The following is a 22120-nucleotide window of genomic DNA, read 5'->3' on the forward strand; positions in this document are numbered from 1 at the left end:
TGGGAGGTGAAGGCCCAACTCGGTGCCTAGTACCAGGAGAAGGCCAGGAAAAAGTTCTTCCAGGCCAGGGCCCCCTGGGTGGAAGAGGGGAAGGAGTGGTCTGCTTACTTATCTAGGCTGAAGAAGAGCAAGGAGGAGGCCATGACATGCCTGAGGGATGGAGAGGGAGGGGAGCACCAGTCCAATGACAACATGCTAGCAACAGCGGCTGCCTTCTGTGGCAGAAGGCCACCTCTGCTTCTCCCCAAAAACTCTGCTCTGTGACAATTTGGGCCCAGCAGAGGATACACACTTTACCCTATCTCTTTAGGTAACTTGAGCTGGATACATTCCTGAGGGAGTGGGGAAACCTGCTCCCTCTGCCTACGTGACTGGCATCACATACCAGGATGAGGGGCTTGGGCTCCCTGGTGGGCTAGAGACTGCCAGTCTGCCCAGCAACTAGTGATGCATTTCAAATTGGTTGGCTGACAGCCAACAAGTGCTGGCCTCCATTGGACCAGGTAAATGAGGTCATAAGGGCTATATAAGTTAAGGACTGTCCAGGAGGAGGGGGCAGCAGCCATGAGGAAAAGTCAGAGAGAGAGAGGAGCTGGACCATCTGAAACTTGCTCTCTCTCTCAAAATTCATGATCAAGGAACTGCCTGCCTCCACAGGGAATCTCCACCTGCCTCTGGATGATACTTGTGAGTAAGCTACCTGAGATCTAACTAGATCTATAGCTTGCAGTAACTCAGATGCATGATCAAAGGCTACTCCAGCCACCCTGTTTGCTCTATGGGATTTCTCTGATACTATTCAACTCTGTACCCTATTCCAAACTTACTCCTTGTAACCAATAAAGTTCTTCTTTGTACCTACCATGGGAGACTTATTGGGAGTGGGTATAGATTATGCTTTGGGGTCCCCTTGGTTCAGCTGACTAAGGGAGACCACTACTTGTGCTTTCAACTGAGGGAAGCACCTCAAGTTCTTGAAGTCAGTCAAGTACCCTCGAGGGCTACTAGGCCTGTGTTTCCCAGGCGGTGCAGAGCCAGAATCAAGCCCATCCCTGGGTGCTGGCAGCTCTACCCCCAGGCTAATGGGTGTGCTCCAGGAAGGGGGTCAGCCAGATGTGAGGCACCCCTAGGGAGGCACTCAGAGCCTGGAAGGTGGTCAGGTGCAATGAGGTGGGTGGCTCAATGCAGGAGCACCCCCTACTGGTCCGTCACACCTTCTACCAGGAGCTCTATGCTGAGAGGCTGGTGGACCCGGAGGCCATGCAGCTGTGCCTGTGAAACCTCACCCAGACCCTCAGGGAGGAGAAGCAGCAGCAGCTGGAAGAGGACTGGATGCTGAGGAAACTTGAGAGGACCATCCAGAGTTTCAAGAATGGTAAGACTGCTGGGTCAGATGGCCTGCCCAAGGAGTTTTACCTGACCTTCTGGAACCTGGTGGTCCCAGACCTGCTGGAGTTCTTTCGAGAGTGCCTGCAGGAGGGCCAGCTGGATGTGGGGATGGACTGGGACCTTATGACCCTCCTGTACAAAAAGGGTCTGAGGGAGGAGTTGAAGAACTGGAGGCCTATCACCCTCTTGAACTTCAACTACAAGCTGCTGTGGATGAGTGATTCAAATCCATCCTAGGTACCGTCATCCATGAGGACTAGTCGAGCCCTGCTGCAACTAAGAGACACACTCCAACTGGAGAGGGAGAGAGGGCAGAGTGTCATTGTCCTGAACCTGGACCTGGAGAAGGCCTACGACAGAGTATCCCACTGGTTCCTGTTCAAGACCCTGGAGCAGATGGGAATCCCCCCGACCTTCATTAGTTGGATCAGGACCCTGTACACAGACGTGAGCAGTGAGGTGCAGGTCAGTGGGTTCCTGAGCACCTGGATCACAGTAGAGTCAGGGGTCTGGCAGGGCTGCCCACTCTCCCCAATCCTATTCATCTGCACCATCGAACCCCTGGCCAAGTACGTGAAGCAGGACCACAGAGATCCCTGGGATCTACAGAGTCCACATCCTGGGCAGCAGCAACCAAGAGGCAAAGATCCTGGCCTAGAAGGATGACCTGAACATCCTGTGCCTAAGCAAGAGGTTGCTAGGGAGAACCTCGTGGGACATGCAGGTGTATGAGGTGGCATTGGGGGCCAAACTCAATGTGGCCAAGAGCACCTGCCTGACCATGGGTGAGCTTGGGGACTTGGGGTCTCTGGGGGTCTCTGTCCCCCACGAGGTCAAGATCCTTGGGATGGAGTTCAACCCCAAGCTGAGTGGCAGGACAGTGTGGGAGAAGATGGAAGTGAAGGTAAAACAGAATCTGGGACTGTGGCACATGTGCTGCCTCTCCAAGGAGGCGGGGGTGGGGGTGGTGCCATGCCTGTGAAGGCAGTCTTACTACCGGTGCTTCTGTAAACTGCACTGGGCTTCCCCTCTTCCATGGCGACCGTGCATAAGGACAAGAGAGCTGGGGGCAGGGGCATGCCAGACATCCTCCTGTTCCTGTAGACCAAGTACATGAGCCAGATCTGCAAGCTGGTGATGGGCATAGAATCCAATACCACCTGTCTAATGAGCTATTTTGAAGGGCACCTCCTGAGATACTGGGGGTGCTCACCCCACCCAATGGGAGACTATGGGTCATGGGCCTGCCATGGTTCTACAAAATCCTGAACTAGTTAAGCAGCTTGTACAGCCTGTAGAATGGCCAACCACAAAAAGGCCTAGGAGACAGACTAAGAGACATCATGTTGCCCATGAACCTGCTCCCAGGTGATGCAGACCAGGGAACGCATCTGCCGCAAAGGCCTGCACAAAGATCACAGCAGTCTGAACTGGCTGATAGTCCACCAAACCCTGCCTGTGAGGGCTCAGAGGCATAGAGAGGGGCAGCTGCCAGCTGCCTGAGGACTACCTGCCACGGAGCCACTGAGATCAACCACCTCCTTTGGCTCTGTGTCTACGCCAAGGAAGCGTGGAAAATGGTTAAGCGGTTCTGTGAAGCAGTGACTGGGGTCAGTTGGCTGAGCAGAGAGGCAATGGTGTACAGACACCTCTCCAAACACCAGGGGAGCCCATCGACCCATTTTGACCACCTCACATCCTGCATCAGGAGTGCCCTGTGGAAAGCCAGGAACCTCCTGATGTACAAGCACAAGGATATAGAGGTGGTAGACTGTGTTAAAATGGCTCTGAGCAAATTCCAGACCTACTACCAGAAAACAGTAGCAGAGGACAGTGAGGACACGGCCAAAGCCACCTGGCAAAGACATCTTCCAACCCCCACACAGCAGGGAAATGGACTGTGACAGTGATGACTGGATCTAAGGACAGCCACAGTGACAGCAACAGCAGCAGTGAGTCCTCCAGCGGGAGCTGAAGCAACAGCGACATGGACAATGGATGATCTGAGTTTGTGACCCTGTCATCAGGGTGGGGATGAAGGGACTGTGGTGTCTGGTCTGAGAGGCCAGCAGACTTGTATGTAGGTGCACAGGTGCATATATTATAATGGATTTGGGTGGCCCTCAGGCCTTTGTACAGGTGCATGGGTGGGAATTTTGTGACAGGTTTATGGTTTTCCCTTTTGGTGTGTGACTAGGAATGTAGATACATATAACTTTATATATAGAAACCTCTATATATAGAGATATATTTCTCTAATAATGCCCCCGCCCACCAGATTTTGTGGTGAAGGGGGCGCCCAATTCTTTTCTTGCCCAGGGCCCCAAAATATCTTAATTTGGTTCTGTACAGGAAGTGGAGCAAGGGCTTCAGCAGTCACTGAAACCAAGCAGGGCTGAATGGACCAATGAGAGAGCACTGGTTTCACACTGTATGATAGGATGGACTGGCTGGAAGGGCAGAAAGTAAAAGAGACTTGCCCTCAGGCCTGCAAGCTCACTTTAGCCCTGGCTAGGGAATGATGAGAACCTCCCAGGCATGCTGCTGTGGAGCCTAGAGTGGTGGTAAGGGGAGCCCTGGCATGCAGGCAGAGAAGTCTCTTTCTTGTTTTAAGTTTGCCCAGGATGAGGGTGATTTTGAGTTCAGATTGTTCTTTGCTTTGTGAATACCTGGACAGGCTGTGTCTTTTCTTTTGCTGGGACAGAGACAGTAAATAATGGAGACCTGGTTGTGGCTGTAGAGGTGGTTAGGAGGCCATGAAAGGGCACCAGAGTGGCACTCCAGGTTTGACCCTACCCGGGCGCTATATACAGAGAGAGAGAGGAAAAGAGGTCTGGGTCAGGCTGTAACTGAGAAGGCTAGAACCTGAGCCCCGAGAAAGAGAGAGGCTAAGGCCAAGAAGCTAAGCCAGAGTGTGTGGGCTCAGGCTAGAGGCCTACAACTTGAAACCAAGAGGGCTGAAGCCTGTACAGGAGAGTGACGGACAACTGAGTGATACCCATGAGGCATGGATGTGGTTATAAGGGAGGATGGAGGCCACAATTGTAGCCCTTAAGGCTTGAGTTTGGGCCACTAGGGTCATGAGTTGAATGCCAAGGTTGAGTCTTGTCAGCAGGGCCTGAGTAGTTTTGGCTAGGTATGTGAGCCACCAGCAGAAAAGCAAGCAAGAGTCTGGTAGCAGACAGAGGGCCCAGAGACCAGAGACTGAGTGAGTCTACTAGGCACCAAGGAGTCTATTGCAGGACTCAGGGGCAGCCTCCCGTTCAGCAGAAAAGGAACATCAAGGCATGGCAGGAAAGACAAAAATGGGGAGTTATATGGAGGACCTGGACAGGGGCAGGACTAGGGTGGTCCACAGGTGGTGTCATGGTAGCTCTCAGGGCACAGGCTGTAACACCCCTGATTTCCATGCTGCTTGTGGGGCCACTTACTCCTGTGCTAAGTAGGCAGAAATGCTGCTGGTAGTGTAACAGGGTGGAAAAATCTGATCTGATAGCACCTCCCTGAACTCCCTTTTGCACTGGTTTAACTGATAGCCCCTAGGCTAAAAGATGCTGTCTTCAGGGGCATAAGGGTTCCCATTTCCTGATGCAGAGGAAGGTGATTTGAGTGCAACAACCTCTGCATGAGATAGCATTTTCATAGACACATGTTTATTCTACTGCACCCCAGAGTGGTACTAGTAAGTTCTAAGAACATAGGGTGTGACATATAATTACCAGATGCATATTGCATCTTCTGCTTTGGTACATTAAATGCCTGCAGAGTGCTTGGAGAGTACAGAGTGTTTCATGTTAACTTGCAGGGGTGTAGGTTGTAGCCGTGTTGGTCTAAGGACATAGGCAGACAAGGTTCCTTGGGTGAATTTGATATCTTTTATTAGACCAACCCAAATGGTTGGAGAATAGTTATTAATAGTTAATAATAGTTATTAAGCAAGCTTTTGAGTTCAAAAACCCTTCATCAGCAGTTGGTGTGTCATGTTAACTTGGGCCTTCAATGAAAGAAAAGTGAGATTAAACCTGCCTTTCTGTGTATACCTGTGCTGTTCCTTCCCAAGAAGAGACAGTGGGACTGGCTGTGTGGGGCACAGTAACAGGTTAGGTGCTTGAGGGCCATCGTGATGCCCCCTACAGCCCCCCTCCCCCCCCCCCCCCAAATCCCTTCTAGGCTTTCCACCTCTGTACTGTCTCTCAAAGTCTCATGTTGCCTTCTTACCTGCTATGTCTTGATGGAAACTTCATGAAAGGGAGGCTGCCCTCTGAAATTGGCAAACCTAAGGTGCTCTCCTTTTTTAGTGGTCAACTCTCTCACCCTTGTTTGCCTTACTACGTGGCTTTGACTTACCCTACACCATGTCCCATGCCTTGCAGGTGTTTTGAGTTCCTACATCACCAGGCCATCTCAGGCTTTTATTCTCCTGTTAGGGCTTCAGTCTTCCTGGCTTCTGCCCCTCTACTCTGGCTGGTCCCTTAGCCAAGCTCCTGGCTTCTGGGCCCCAGCCCCAAGCTCTATCCCTACCTAGGCTCGGCCCTGCAGCCCCCAAACTCTGCCTGTATCTGGGCTCTGGGCCCTATGGCCCCCAAGGTCTCCCCTTCCCTTAGCTCTGGGTGCTTCCCCTAGCAGGGCTCAAGGTAATCACATGCCCCTAGGGCACTAATGGGACATCCAAAAACCACCCCTCACAGTCCACACAAACCACCAGTTTACATAATGCAAAAACCCCTGTGGCTACAACAGAAAACTACCTCTCATGCTGGGTCTTAACATATATACTCACTCCCAGTCTGAACCACCAGGCTGTCTCCAATACTGACCCCTACTTCCCTGTAGGCTGTAGGCATCTAGTTTGCAGGTCTCAAGGCCTCTCCTCTCAGCCAAGCAGTCCCCTTTAGCCTCCCTGCACCAGAGCTCCTTCCCCTGTAACTTGCATGGCTAGACTGACTGTCCTGGCTCTGTTCCTGGCTTATATTTCACTCAAGCCCTGCCCCCTTGTGGTCATGTGGCTTCCATGTCAGTTGACTTGACTACAGGGCTGTTCCTTAACCCCTGCTCTGCCAGCTGCCTGTGCCTATGCTACAAATACCCTGCCTTTAAAGGGGCCATGCCACTTTCCAGTGACAGGGCAAGGGCTCCCTGTTACAGGCACCATTAATGAATCTGCTTGCTACCTGTTTCCTTAGCAAAAGATAAGCTAGAAGTCCAATATCCTCCCAGCTATGAAAGGATGGAAGCCCGTAAAGCAGGTAAATTAAGAGGCCTGGGTATAAGGAAAGCAAGATTTGGAAGGTGAGGGACAATGAGCACCAGCAGGTGGGAAATGACAACTTTGGTCAGAGTTGAGTAAACTATTTGCAGTGTAAAATTTGTGGGACAGTTCAGCCCTTCCCTTCTCTGTGAATCATCAGCAAGCAGATGGTGATGTTTATAAACCTGCTCTTTAGTATAGTGTGAAGCTAGGATAATTCAAAAGCTCCACAGCATAGATAGAACTCTCCCTGACTTAAAAGACAGTTTCCACTAGCAGTCCAATTTGCAGTAAAATGATATTGTCAGTCCCTGGGGTTCATAGTCCCTGGGAATAATTAATTGTACATACCAATAGAGGCCATATTTATATACCATAAGGACCAGATTCTGTTTCATGTATTTGGCAACTAAGTGCACTTAGGCAAGTGAAGTGCATTTCTATTCCACCCTGCTCAAGCCCCTGAAAATCCATATTACAACTCATTTTGTTATGTACCTTCATCTTACTCATGAGACTAGGTCACATAAAAACAGTAAGGAGGAAGAAAACACAAAGGCTGCATACACACTGTCACGGTGGGGTCCTTTAGGAGGGCCATGATCTCCTCGAGGTCCCTCGCTCTGTGTCAAGGCTGGCCCAAGGCACCCTCTTATTCTCTCCCGCCACATCTTTGCTGTTCAGTAGGTTTGGGAGGCTGCCTATGACTCCCTGGGCACGGCTACTTGGGACCTCCGTCCCCGTGTGTTCCTGGACCCCCTGGGGTCTCCCGGTGTAATGGGTGCTCCCCAGGCACCCTAGCCTTATGGGCTGCGCGTGGCTCCTACCGCCCCTAATACCACGCCCCAAGCCTCGCTGATGGGAAAGACGTTGTTAGGTCAAACTACACCTATGCCCACTCTTGGGCCTTCTCTACAATAAGCTGGTCCCCTCTGGGATGTCCCCTCGAGCCACCGGTCTTTTAGGCCCACCGCACCACTACCCTCTCTAGTATGGGCTCACCGCGCTGCTACTCCCCGTCCTCTCGGGGGCCACTGCAGTACCTTGCCCTTCTCTGGGACGCTGTACTGCTAACCCTTTCAGTCTGAGTCCACCACAGCACCCTTCCCGTGTCCTGGGTTCTCCGCGGTGCTAGCCTGTTACCGGGCTCGCTCCTCCTGTCCTGGGTTTCTCAATATCGACCCGCTCTAGGGCTCCTCAGTAATCGCCCCCCCCTGGGGCTGGGGTCTATGTACCCCGCAAGTGACGCCCTTGCTGGCATCTGCTGCGCCCGTCCTGGGCTTCCTAATATGGCGCTCCCCCTCTTCGGGGCTTGCTGCGCCCACCTTGGGCTTCTCAATAGTCCAATATGGCGCTCCCCCTCCTTGGGGCTCGCCGTGCCCACCTTGGGCTTCCCAATAAAATAGCCCCTCTCTCTGGGGCTGGGGTCTACGTACCCCGCACACAACCCGGGGTCTGTGTCCCCCATCCGCAACCCACTGGTTGCACCCGCAACCCACTGGTTGTGCTCCTCACTGCCAGTTGCGCCTGCACTGGCGCGTAAGCTGCGCCTTCACTGGCGCTGTGAGAATAATGCGCCCTCCTGGCGCTAGACCGCGCCCTCACTGGTGCTAGGGCACCCCCCACTCTCTGGGGTCCCTATGAGGACACTGCGCCCTCTTGGCACTAGGGCACCCCACACTCTCTGGGGTCCCTATGAGGTCAATGAGCCCTCTTGGCACTAGGGCCCCCACACTCTCTGGGGTCCCTATGAGGCCTCCTCGAACCCCTACAGCCTCACCCAAGCCTCCGGTGTAATACACACACTAACCAAACAAAACACAAGCCTCCTGGCTGTAACTTAACTCAAGGCTGCCTGGCTGCAACAACATAGCTCCTGCACCACAGAGCCACCATCCTTCAGCCTGCTTGAGCAGTCCTCGCATCTTAGCCCTGAGCTCCTGCCTCTCTGGCTGCTGGCAGGGAACTGCCAGCCTGGCCTCAGCCCTGGGCTTTATAAAGGCCAGGCCCTGCCCCCTTCTGGCCAGCTGATTCTTATCAGTTGCCCTGGCAACCTGCAGCTGTGCTCATTATCTCCGCTGGGGCTCCTTATGTACTGTCAGAGCTTCTCCTCTGGCAGTTTTCCCCTCTCTAGGAGCAGGAGCACCGAGGTGCCCTGCGACACACACATTCAAATAATCTGAGAAAATTTTCCCAGGTTTGTTCTGGTAGAAAAACTTACCCAGAGCCATGTGAAGGCCCTCTTACAGGCCCTAAAGAGTGAGCTTGCAGTGCTGACACTGTGCAGCCACAAAGAGCATTTGTGCACACATCTCAACATGTTATTCAGGCTCCCTTAGTCTGCCTAGCAACATATGGCAGCAGTACATAGGGTAGCCCTGATTGGCTGACCCAGACTGCCCATGGTCAGCCCGTATTTCCCTGAATTATGATGTGGAGATTGTGAAGAGGGCAAGTTCTGCTCCTTGCTGGAGCAGCCAAATGCAGTGAGTGACACACTGGGTATATCTACACACGTTATTTGCATGGAACAATAAACTCTGGTGTATATCTCACCTGAGTTTATTGCTCCTGGGTGCCAAATTTGAATGTGTGCCTGGGAATACAGAACGTTAAGCCAGGATAGAGCAGCCCCAGCTGGCAAGGGATGTCAGCCTGCCAGCCTGGGGCTGCTCCAACACAGCTCAGTGTGCTACGAAGGGGCTGGCTGGGGCATGAGGGTACTCCTGTGTAGGACTAGCTGGCAGGCATCCAGCATAATTGAAGCATCCTTGTGCCCCAGACAGCCCCATCATCATCTACATGTTCATTCCTGTGCATGCAAGAACTCCACTGCAGGATAGTATTTGTATTTACTAGTACTAACCTGCAACAGAGCTAATTAGTTTCCTCTGGCCTAATAGGGCCGCATGTGTAGATGTTGAGACTTTACTGCAGAGCTAATTAGGCAGCTCCCCAGTAAATGTCTCATGTAGGTGCACCCACTGTCTCCTTAGGTTGGTGTGGGGAGAAAGCGGGGATGCTGGAGAACTATGTTCTCTTCTGAGAGAAGGCACAGCATGTACAGACATGCACTCTTTCAGGAGAAAGTCTCCTGTGAGGGATGTAACCTTGGTTGTTCCTAGGTTATTTTTCTTCTGGAGTGGCTGTTTTTACTCTGGGAGAAAGAGCCTGAACATCTGTACACTTATGGTTTCTCCTGGTAAAGCAGCATCTCTCCCAAGAAAAACTGAACATCTGTACAAGGACAAAAATTGCATTAACATTTTTTCAGAAATTCAAGCAAGGTGGAATGGAATCACACTTAGGCATTTAAGTCCACATATGCCCATAATAGGTGGGAAAGAATTGAATACTGCCTAATTGTGTACTGGCACCACACTACACTTTTCACTGGAAACAAGTGCTTCTGGGGAAAAATTACATTGGTTTTCTAAATAAAAATGTTAGGTTAAAAAAAAAATGTAAACAAAAAAGCCCACTGGAACTTTAAAAGTTTTCAATTTGTTATCATTTATTTCATAAAACAGGTGAGAGGGAGAAAATAAGGGGAGGGCAGGACAGAATACTGTGTGGGGGAAACTGAGCAAAGAACAGAATAATTTTACAGAAAGATTATAAAAACTGAACTTGTTTCTATAATTTCCCATGAAAAAGCTAATGCCCATTGTAACCCATTCTATTTTGTACACATGCTAGCAGCATCCACCTATGCAAACATTCATTTCTGAACAAAGCTCCTGTTATAGCATCCGTTGCTCTGTGATTTCATTATTCATTATTTGCCCTCTGCACTATGTAGGTGGTCTCGTAAGTCATATGGTACTGGTTTTGCTCTCTGATTGGCTAGCTCCCAAAACCACAAAATGCTTTCAAGCTGGCCACCCAAGCCTTTTTCCCACAAGTACCAGCCACATCCATTCAACCAGGTTTCAGCCCTCCTATCAGTCTGTAGGGGAACTCATAGATCTATGAGGGCCATCGTTCTCATATTCTTTTCCTGTCCCCCCACCTCTTGCACAGAACAAAGCATTAAAGCTACAGTATGTGCTAATTGACAGTTTGGTCCCTCAGCATGTGCAGCAAGCAAGCTACTGCTCCCTGCCACCCAGCCCCAAGTGGCACAGGTCTGAATGCTCCTTCAGTCTGATGCATGGAACTTGGCTGAATAGCAACTGCTCTTGGCCATCCAGGCATCCACTCCCCTGTCTCCCACAGTTGTCCCCCTCAGGAGCTGGAGTATTTTGCTGATCCTACTCTCCTGTTGCTTTCCAGAGGTGAGGTTTCACTGTGAATTAGGTGGCTTAGACCTCTCACCCCTTCTCTCCCTGTTATCCCTTTCTTTCTTCCCCACTGCTACCACCACCCTGCTTGACTTTCTTGCTTTCTCTTCATTTCTTCTGTGAAGATGGCTTCTATGCTAACAGCTGTTCATGAACACTCTCAGCATGAAAGCTGTCCCCCACCTCCAGTTTAGGATCATAAGCTGATCCTTTCCTAGGGAGGTCCCTTTTCAGATTCCATGATCATAGCCCCTCCTTCCTTTAGCAGGCACTTTCAGGAGGCCAAAAGGTGGAGCAGCGCTGCAGTGGATAGGGGACAAGGTGGTCATAGGGGAAATGGGGGTGTTGATCGCTGCATTTTTGTTATGATGGGCAGAGGAGACAGATATCTGGAAAAGGAAGATTTGGAGGCCGGAACTCTAGAGACAGATTGAAGTATGTGCAGTTGAAATTGTCTGCCTTAGGAAAATCCCAACTGGCACAGAAAAATGGTGTTGCTTGGTGCAGCAGCAAGAGAATGAAGCAGAGTTTCACAGGCTTAGTTATGAAGAAGATTAAAAGCTCTGGGATAAATTTGGAGAGGGGTTAGGATTACAGAAAATGGAGTTCTAGCTCTCTAGTAAAGCCCCCATGTTGCAGAAGATAGTGGAAATTGTTTGATGTTTTTTGATGCTTCTGGGCTTTGCTGGTTTCTACATGAGGCTAGGGATGAAGCTTTCCCCCCTCCTGTTGCTACAGGAATTAAGGTTTGAGGGAGTGTGGAGCTTGTTTTTGCTTTGTTTTGTTTTTTCCTTCCTCAAAAGTATTGGCTGTTGCTACAGCTCGGGATTTTGCATGGGATTTGCTGATGCTCTAACTGGGACTGAAAAAATCAGAGGTTCTTGGGTCTAAAGTCTTTCTTCTCTGTCCAACAGACTGGTTGCCACATTTGGGATAAGGAAGACATTTTAACCAGTGATTAGACTGGCATGTACTGTGGCGTATTTTGCCTTTCTCCATGGCTGGGGGTTATGGTTTCATCTTCTTTGGATCCTTTGTGTATATTTTGATAAATTACCACCTTTCCTTGCAGTGGCAAGGCATTGACAGTGCCCTCATCTCCCTGTTTTTACCTGTGGCAAGTTAGGGTGTTTTTATGTTTTTGAGCATTGTACCTGTTAGTTGTGCAAGAGGGTTGTTTGTGTAGTTTTAGCGATAGATTAGACCAGGGGTGGCCAACCTGCACAACAGCATGGGAAGCCTATATGTGTGGCACGCAGCAGATTAGGGAATGGACAGGCAGTACAGTAGCAGATAGGGCAGGGAGTAGAAAACAGAGTATTGAATCAGACAGGGAGAACAAGGAAGGAAATAGAAGGCAGAGCAGAAGCTTGGGCAGGTAGAAGAAAGCTGAGCATATCCAGTAAAAGGAAGGGTTTGTAATGGCACTCAGGAAAGGTGCAAGGCTAATGTGTGGTATGCCTGCCAAAAAGGCTGACCTCCACTGTGATAGACAAACACTTGTATAGGATGATTTGGGTAGGAATGATCCTGCCTTGATCAAGGGGTTGGAGGAGCTGACTGCCAGAGGTCCCTTTCAGGTCTACTTTTCTATGATTCTGTGATTTTTCTGAAAATGCAGTAGCACCATTTCAGGTATCCAAATTCCACAGCCCCATTTCAGTCACCTGGGCACTCCACCCTGGTTCCCCCTTGCACACATTTCTGCATCTCCAACTCACTGCAGCATCAATGTCAAAGCTTCTGACTTGATAGTCCACGTGATACGAGATGGCTTCCAGCTCCCTGAGGGAGTCATTTGTCTCTGTGGCAAAAATTTCTACATGAATTGTGTCCCACTAGCACAGGGTAAAGGTCCCCAAGGAGTGGGGCTTGTGAGCCCTGGAGCCCAAACTGTCCATGAGCTGGACTAACAGTATTGAACTCATCGCCCCATAGATGCAAAAGGGCCAGAGGCTTCACCAGAGTGAAAACCAAACAAAATCCTTCTCTTCACTTTAGCTGTCCCTTAGGAGCTCTTCAGTAAGATACACACATACAGAATCACTTATTTTTAGTTACCTCTCTTCATCTCTTCCTCCTCATAGTTCCTTCCCTCTAAAGACATTCTTGCCCTCCTCATCTTCATCCACATACACGTTAAGCTACACACATGTTCAAGTCAGCTTCATCCAAAAAAAATAACTCATTAACAAAAAGGCCCTACTTCCTTTCAATTTGTCCTCTAGGGGCAAGGAAGAACAACCATATTTTTGTATTTGCTATTGTTACTTTAATTATTTGGGAGTTGCCAGAGTGATGAAGGCTGGAAAGCTCTCTGAACAGATGGATGGATGAGTTGATCCCATTTTTGTGTGAGATCTGCTAAGGATCTAGCAGTTCATTAACTTATACTGGCCTTATGAGGCTCCATAGATTTTTCTCCCAATCTGTCCAGCTATTTCACCTAATATCATCTGGAATCCAATGTTTGTGCTCTGCATTCAATGGTTCTTGACATCGGTTATCACTTAATTAATCTGGTAGAGATGAGTTTCAGAATGTACCCAAAGCAGGGTTATTGATATTTTAATAGCCTAGGACAATGAAGAGGCAAGTGTGGGAATTATGTAGACTAGGTAGGGCAGCAGAGATCCAGCACAAACACTGACACAGACAAAATGCTAACCAGTCAAACGGTGCACAGAAGGCTCAACCATGCAGGAGAATTCAGGGTGGAGGAACTTCATTTGTATGCCCCTCTCTGCTCCATCACAGAGTAGAAGGAGAGAAAATGTAACCTTGTTTTTTGTCTCCTTGGGGCCAGAAGTGCCAAAGATTGTGTTCAAAGGCAGGGACAGAAGGAGAAATCTCGATCCAACCAGTGTCCATGTCAATGCTCAACAGTTTCATGGGGGACAGGATTTCATCCACCATCTCACGGTTTGCTCAAGTGTCCAAACAACTGTTAATTTGAGTTTCCATAAAAAGGGAGCTGATTTTAAAAGCACTGTGATTTCTGCTTGCCCTCTGTAAAAATCACATCCTTGTTGTTTTCATAAATGCCTCTTCCAGAGAAGGGTTTTCTGTTCCCCTGGCTGAACTCAGAGAGGACTCTTGAGCAAGACTAAGACTGGCTTATAGCACAGAGGAAATAGTGAAATACACTGTCCATGTGCACAGGACTGGCCTGTACATTGGCAGCTTACGCATACAGCAGGACAGCATGAAGCCACGTTGCCCAGGGAGCTGCCTAGGTAGGGAACTTGTGCCCCAGGACACAGTTCTGTCCGTACTCTCCCAACTGGTAGTAGCCTGCTACGTCCTCTTGCAGCAGGAGAATTCAAACCCTACCCTAACACAATAAGGACATAAGACCATAAAAAGTGCTATTCTGGGTCAGATCAGTGATCCATCTAGCCCAGTATTTTGTCTCTTCCAGTGGCAGGACAAAATATCTGCCTCTATCACCTCCTGAGGCAGTGAATTCCAGAAGTTAGCTACACCTTGCATAAAATATGACTTTTCTCTTGTTAGTTTTAACTGTCTCCTATTAACTGCAGTTGTTATCTTGGATCTTGTCTTGACCAACATGGAAGAATTGGTGGGGGATGTGAACGTGATGGATGATATCTTTTATTGGACCAGTTACATGGTTGGCATAGACTTAGAGAAGCTTTGAGGTATCACAGTACATTTCCTCAGGTCCCTGAGAAAGAAGCAGGGACATCAGAACTAAACAACATATGGAACAAGGGCTTGTGTAACATGCCATATATAAATAAAAACAGGATATAAAAGAAATTATTGGGTAGCCAAAAAACAAGAAGGATATAGAAAAAACTCTTCCACTGTTAGGGTAGGGTCTGAATTCTCCTGCTGCAAGAGGACGTAGCAGGCTACTACCAGTTGGGAGAGTACGGACAGAACTGTGTCCTGGGGCACCAGTTCCCTACCTAGGCAGTTCCCTGGGCAACTTGGCTTCATGCTGTCCTGCTGTATGTGTAAGCTGCCAATATACAAGCCAGTCCTGTACACATGGGCAGTGTGTTTCACTGTTTCCTCTGTGCCATCAGCCAGTCTTAGTCTTGCTCAAGAGGCCTTTCTGAGTATGGGTTGGATTTGGCTGCAAAGATAGAACCATCTGGCATAAGAACCAGAAGCAGGGCTACTCCAGACCCCAGGGAACACATCCTAAACAAATCAAAGCATAACACCAAAGGTATGGCAGTAAAGAGACTGGAGGTAAGGTGGGGCCAGAGAGAGATAGCAGGTGGGCCAGACCACAGGGAGCACCATGTGGGCACCTGTTACAGCTTCCTTAACCTGCTATTAAAACCATTCAGGGGTTTTACTGGTCTGCTTGGTACCCTTTTTGATTTGTGGTATGCACTTTTAATATGGTATTTTCAAACAGCTTCCAAGTTGCCTGCAGGCCTTTTACTTTTTTTATTGCTCCTTTAAACTTTCTTTGTAACTTTCTCATTTTTGTGTAATTTCCCTTCCTAAAGTTTTATATTGGCTTGGTGGACTCTTTTGGCTTACTCCTTCCCACTAGGAAGTTGAGTGTGGTTATTTTATGGGCATTATTACAGAGTGGCTCACAAAAGGATAATTCTTGAACCAGGTCCTGTGTGTTACTCAGATGAGGTCTAGAATTGCTTCTTTTTTTGTGGGTTCCAACACAGCTACTATGTCTAGTTCTTTGGATAGCTAAAAGGGGGCTGTGCCCAAGTTCTGCTGATCCCTGCCTCTCCTAGGCCTCATATCTATGCTTCCACATACATGCTGCAACATGAGAAGGCCACACAGGAGTTCAAGGAAATCTAATTCACCTTTATTTAAACCCAAGAGCTATTGTGAAAGCTGGGATACTGGTGCCAGGCTAGGGTGTTATGTCTTGTGTTGTGTCAGTGTTGACTATGTAGTTTTACTGAGAAGTTAGATTATGGATTTTTATAGGATGGTTTGGATAGAGATTATCCTGCCTCCAGCAGAGAACTGGACTAAATGACATCTGGAGGTCCTTTCCAGCCCTACTTCTCTGTGTTTCTATGATACTGTCAAAAGCAGAAAGTAGACACAGCAAAGGGAAATGTCAGCAGTAAAATGGCTTGGAAGGGTGCATCCAGATGAGTGCACACATGCAGTATGTGGTGCCGCAGACTTGTCTGTGGTGCTGCAAACTGCATGCACCACACATGCAGGCATTTGCCACGCTGCCATGCATTTGCAGCATGGTGGGTTTCTTGACACTGGGAGGTCCTGGTGTAAAAAAAAACCCATGCCAGAAAAAAGTGGGATGGCACATGTGGTGGCAGCGTGCGTGCTGGCTGAAGCCAGAGCCTGTCTGGCTAGAGTAATGCTCTTGCTGCCAGATCGCTGCCACTGAAGCCCCGGGAGGCCCCAGAACCTCATGTAAGGCTGCTGAGGCCAGCCTAGGTGCTGGCCCAGCCTCCCCTACCCCACCCAGGGTAAACTGCTGTGCTCCAGAGTGTGCATGCAGGGGCATTCCCTAGGGACAACTAGAAGCAGTACAAATATGTGCCACTACTATTTGTCCTTTGGGAAAACATGTTCCCACTCCTGGGGAAGTGCCTAATGACTTCTTCCAGTTCAGACTGTTTAGATGACTGATAATCACTGCGCAAATTATGTGTAGTACACATTATGGGAGAATTAAAAACTGGCTGACTGATACATCATAAGGGAATCTTTGCCCAATGGGAGTCCTACAGGGAGTTATTCATGGCCTAAAGCTATTCCATATCTTTATCAATAACGTAGAAAAAAATATAGTCATTTATATATCTGTAAAGGTTACAGATGTAAAGTTTTGTAAAGGATACAAAACTTGACAGAGTGGCCAAAAAAAGTAATAACAGTTCTATGGAGCAGGAGGACCCAACTCATCCAGCCCTGGGAACGGCAATTAATGCTGCTGCCAAATTTCCAAACCTGCAAGGAGCCCAGTTGGCCAGATGATGTGGCTCTTGATCACTCCTGCTATAGATCTGTTTGGATGACTTAGTAAGTTAAGAACATTTAAAATGTATGTATCTTTACATGAAATACAGGATCATATATCTAGGAAATAGGAATGTAGGTAACAGTTGGATGGTAGACTATATTTTGGAAAGGACTTAGGGGTCCTGGTGGAAACCAGCTGACCCAGAGCTCTCAGTGTAATGTCATGGCTCAGAGAGCAAATTCATATGTTAGCTATATGTGCAAGGGAATATCAAATAACAGTTGGAATGGAAAGTTAACTCTGTATACAGTGAGATGGTTATCAGGTACTGTACTGTGTCCAGGTCAGATGTTCAACTTTTGGAAAGGTTTTGAAGATGAGTCACAAGAACGATGTGAAATGTCTCTGTGAAACACTAAAAAAGCTTGATCTGGTTAGCATAACAAAGAGCAGATTGAGAATCGCTAAGTGACTGAATGTGGAGAAAATTCCTGATAGCAAAGGCCTCTTTAATTCATCAGAAAAAAGACATAATAAGATACCAGGGCTGAAAACTGACACTAGATTAGCAATTAATCTTATTTTGAAATGAGGGTAATTAACCACTGGAACAACTAACCTGGAAATGTGGCAGATTTCATATGGTTAAGAACACTGAAATCAAGATTAGATGTCTAACGGACCTGTTCTAACTGTAATGATGGGATGGACACAGGAGCCAAAGGCTGTAATTCTCTATCCTGGATGAGCATCATGGCCTTAGCACAGGGGCGAGCAATTATTTTGGGCAGAGGGCCGCTTACTGAGTTTCGGCAAGCCATCAAGGGCTGCATGACAGGCAGCCCAGGGCAGATTAATATTAATTTTCTAAATTTTTTAGGGGCCCCGTGGGCCGGATAGAATGGACTGACAGGCCACATCCGGCCCCCGGGCCGCATTTTGCCCACCCCTGCCTTAGCATGTATGAGCCTAGGTTTCACTCATGCATTGGGCTTAACCATGTATTACACTGAGGCCTGTGAGCAACGACCACTATCTGTAACGGGACCAGCCACACACAGCTTTAAAGCTGGACCATTTCTTTCCAGATGAATCATTTATCCACTAAAAAAAATACTGTTTTGGGCAAATGACACCGATCATCATTTTTTCCTGAATTTAAAAATAGTTTTTTGGACGAAGGAAAAAAAAAAAGTGGGTTGGGAGGAGGGGGAGGGCCACAGGAATTCTGAAAAGTTGAAACATTTTGTATCAATATTTTCTAAGTGAAATGTTTCAACTTTTCATTTCAGAATTGACCGTTCAGTTTGAAAAATAAAAAAAGTAAAATAACACACTCAGAAATGAAATGCAGGGATTTAGGGGTCAAATAAAACTTTACTTTTGATCCAAAATGATTTTTTTTTCAGACATTTGTTTCAGCATGAAAACTGATAAATTTTTGTTTGAGATTAATCCAAAAGGAAAAAAAATCATTTTTTGGCTTAGCCATTGAACGAAAAAATTGTCTATTCGCATCATTACACTCAACACCCCCTGGGAATGCCCAGGCTTTTGGAGGGCATTGGCACCAATAAAGGAGTGTCCCCTTCATGCTGATGATGCCCACATCCTCTTATTGGTTATGAGTAAGCCTGTGAGCTTAGCCCAGCTGCCATGCTGAATTTGAGCCAAACATAATAGAAAGGTTAAAGCTATCTACTTCTTAGGCTTGTTCCATTTTCAAGTGCCTCTTCCTTACCTAGTTTCTATTTTCATTATTATATATTCTTCTCTAGTGCCCCTGCCTCACTCACAGCACTGGCTGGGTGGAACACAAGTGTATGTATACATGCAGGCATCTACGTACAAACATGTACACCACTGGAGAGCACAAGTTACTGCTTTTCAATGACTGGAGGAATTTACAGTACAAGTTTTGGTAGTGTTGAAGTGATATACAAAATATGTGAGATGCAAGAATTTTTCTTCAACAGATGAGCCTGAGGACAAACAATCCTCAGCATATTGGACACTAAGAATAAAAGGCTCTACATAGACAGTGACCTTATGGTCCATTATAATTTACCTGACTTGAAGCACACTTCAATTTATCAAAGCACACTGCAAACAGTTCTTTGTATGCAGCAAACTATGTAAACACTTTGTAACCAAGCCCCATCTAGTTTCTCCTGGCAATAAAAGTGCACTTTCCTTCCCCTGCTTCTCTTTCTGTCATTTCTTCAAAGTCTGATTAGCAGCATGATGATTGTTGAATACCTTCACAATCACTGTGCAGTCTGACAATATTGTCTTCATTATATTCACACTTATGTCCTTTTCCAGAAGATTCAATCCATGAGCAAGACAGCCAAATACTATTAAATGAGGATACTTTGCCTTTAATATTTGCCATACAGCTTTCATGTTACTCACATTATTAGTTACAAGGGCTTGTACCCTAGAGGGACCTGCACTTTCAATGTCTTCACTCAGGAATTTGGCTATGTATTCACCTGTATGACGAGAAGATTTGGTAGCAATTGTGTAACAGGGAACCCTAGCCCTGTTATCAGGAAGCAGGACAGCCCCTTTAAATCCAGAACCTTCCAGGTGCAGCTGGCCAGTGGAGGACGGGTTAAGGATCAAGCTCTGCCAGCTGATCAGGTGACAGGAAGGGGAAGGCCAGAACCATATAAACCTCAAGTGGAGAAGGCTAAGAAGGTAGCAGAGAAGGAGAGTGCTGATAACTATGGAGCAGCTGTGGCAGCCTCCTTGGGAAGAATATGCCAGGCTGTTGGACAGAAGCACAATCACAGGTCAGCAGGCACTTTGCCCCTCTTATTTTTTTTATTTTCATTATATGGCCATAGGGGCCTATGGTTTATGTTTAATGTTAAATGGCGGTGGTTTGTAGCTGAGGCTGTAGGGGAGGAGGGGACCTCATTAGCACTGAGGGGTACCATGATAGAAGGCTCAAGAAGCCCTGCTGCACTAGAGCCATGAGCCCAGAGTTGCTTGAAGGGAAGATAGGAGCCTTGAAGGCAGGTCCTAGTGGGTGGGCTTGGGCAAACCGACCTAACTACAGAAAAAGGGGCAAAGCCTGGTGCTACAGGGGCACTGTGTAGAAGAGCCAGTAGGCCTGGTGTCATGGACAGTATGGAATGGAGGGCTTTGAGCCCGAGCGAGTTAGAGCCTCAGGGTCAAGTCCTGCTTGGTAGGCTCTTGACTGACAGGCCTACCTAAGGAAAAGCTGGGTAAGCCTACAGCAGCTGAGGCCCCAACATAAAGAGAAAATTATAAAACAGCTGTGAGGCACAGGGCATGTCAAGGGGAGGTAGGAGTGTGCATTTTGCCCTTAAGAAAACAGCTCATTATCCTACAGGTGGTGAGCCTGGAACTTGTCTGGGAACCTGTGGGTCAGCCTCCTTCCTTTTTAAGAACCAAGTAACAAAGTCACGGCAGGTGAGTAAAGGGGCAAAAGCTGATCCCCAGGGGAGGAAAATTCAGCAAGACTTGACAGGGGCAGTCAGCAGCCTATTAAAAAAAAAAAAAAATGCGGCCGAAGACAGCACCCTGTCACAAACTGCTTTCAGGAATATTGGTTCAGGTGTTGTTAACAATGTTCAGTAAAGGATTTCTTTGTATATCAGTCCATCCATCTGACATCAGTCAGTGATTCTTCTTGACCAATCCTTTGAATGACCATTATTTGAACTCTGTCATACTCTCTATCTAAGGGAGAATGTAATAATAAGCAGTAACATGACAGTAACTTATACGATGGGCAAATTAGTTTGTAAAGTTCCTTCCAGTATTGATTTTCAGTTATGGAAGGAGGTGTACCACTTGCAAATATATCTCATGCTTATGTCTCATCTGCTTTTTCTTGATCTTCATTTGACATTTTGTCCACATAGCTTGATAAAAAGCTTGACTGTCTTGAACAGCTACTCATAGTGGATCACGTATCTAGTGACAGTGATCTTGAAATTGAGGATCCTGCTTCTTTTTCCTCCAGACCTGGCAGCTCAACCTTTTCATTTTCCATTTTTTTGCAAACCTACTATTTCACTTGAGCTACCAAGTTCCTGGAACAAAAGAGGGTAAGAATTTTTTATTTTAGCCTATTCTAGTCTGGCTTCATCCATCAGAAGAAGGAGAAAGAGCCAGGAGCTTGCTTCTCCCCTCTCTGCCAGAAAGAACACTCTGCTACTCAACTTGCTGCTCAGGTGCCCTGGGACTGCAGAGCCAAAGGGAAGTATAGTCCAGCCTCTGTCATCAGCCAAACATCATCAGTGTCAAACAACAATTTCTCACTTCTGTGAGGGGGGGGGGGAAATTCTAAATGAAGGATACCCAAGGAGATGTGTGTGTCTATACTACACATGTTCCCAGATCTGCAGGTGTTACTCAAGTTGTAATTTCTGCAATGAATGTATAAAGCAGGGCATTTTCAAATAAATCCATTGCTGCATGTTTAGATTTTTCCTCTACACACTTAAAATCCAAAAGGAAGACTGGGGGTCAGGTAGATGCCATGGCTTATGCCCTCTGCTGAGGCAAAGGCCACTAGGTAGCATAATATGCTTCATTATAATAAAGCATAGGTAATAAACCAACAGAATCTGTGCCCCTTCCCCCTTAAATAATGTTATACACAGGAAACACTCGCTATTCATGGATTCAAATATTCGTGGTGTACCATACCAACGGGCTGGGGCGAGTGCCGCCGTGGCTCCCTCTGGCACTGCACTGAGCTCCTGCCTCTGCGTAAGCAGGTACAGAGCGCTGTGCGGGGTGGGGGATGGCAGAGCAGAGCCAGGTGGATGGAGCAGGAGTGTAGAGCAAGCACTGGGGATGGGGCGGGAGATGGCGATGGCAGCATCTTCTCCCCCGGGGGCAGCTATGGTCAGTCCCCAGGTGCTGCAGGGGTGCCCCGTGCTTCCAGCTTCTGGTGGTGGGGAGCAGGGGTGACTGTGGGATCTGATGGGGAGCCCTGTCAGTATTCACAGATTTCACCAATCGTGGGGATCTCCAGAACGGATCCCCCCCATGAAAACCTCACTATACAATCCAAGAGACAGATAAAAGGCAAATGGAGGAGTACAAAGAAATAGGGAGGCAATATTAGTTGGTTTAAGAAGTCCCACCTCCCCAGCAGCATAACCACTATCAAGGTTTTCTAAGAGTTTGAAGGAGAGCAATGAAGTACAAATGAAACAATGAAGTAATACAGTGTTTAGACAAATAACATGCTGACAAAGAAAA

The 22120-nt window shown here is 47.7% G+C and overlaps 1 long non-coding RNA gene across 1 annotated transcript; it reads left to right on the plus strand.

Annotated features, from left to right (window-relative positions):
• Positions 1 to 19484: 19484 nt before the first annotated feature.
• Positions 19485 to 21374, plus strand: LOC109283939 (uncharacterized). The gene is made up of 3 exons (XR_002091253.2): positions 19485 to 19668; positions 20235 to 20314; positions 20976 to 21374. It is a non-coding gene; the product is annotated as an uncharacterized LOC109283939 (long non-coding RNA).
• Positions 21375 to 22120: the final 746 nt, after the last annotated feature.

The sequence above is a fragment of the Alligator mississippiensis genome, chromosome 3 (genome assembly GCF_030867095.1).
Source record: "Alligator mississippiensis isolate rAllMis1 chromosome 3, rAllMis1, whole genome shotgun sequence".
NCBI lineage: Eukaryota > Metazoa > Chordata > Crocodylia > Alligatoridae > Alligator > Alligator mississippiensis.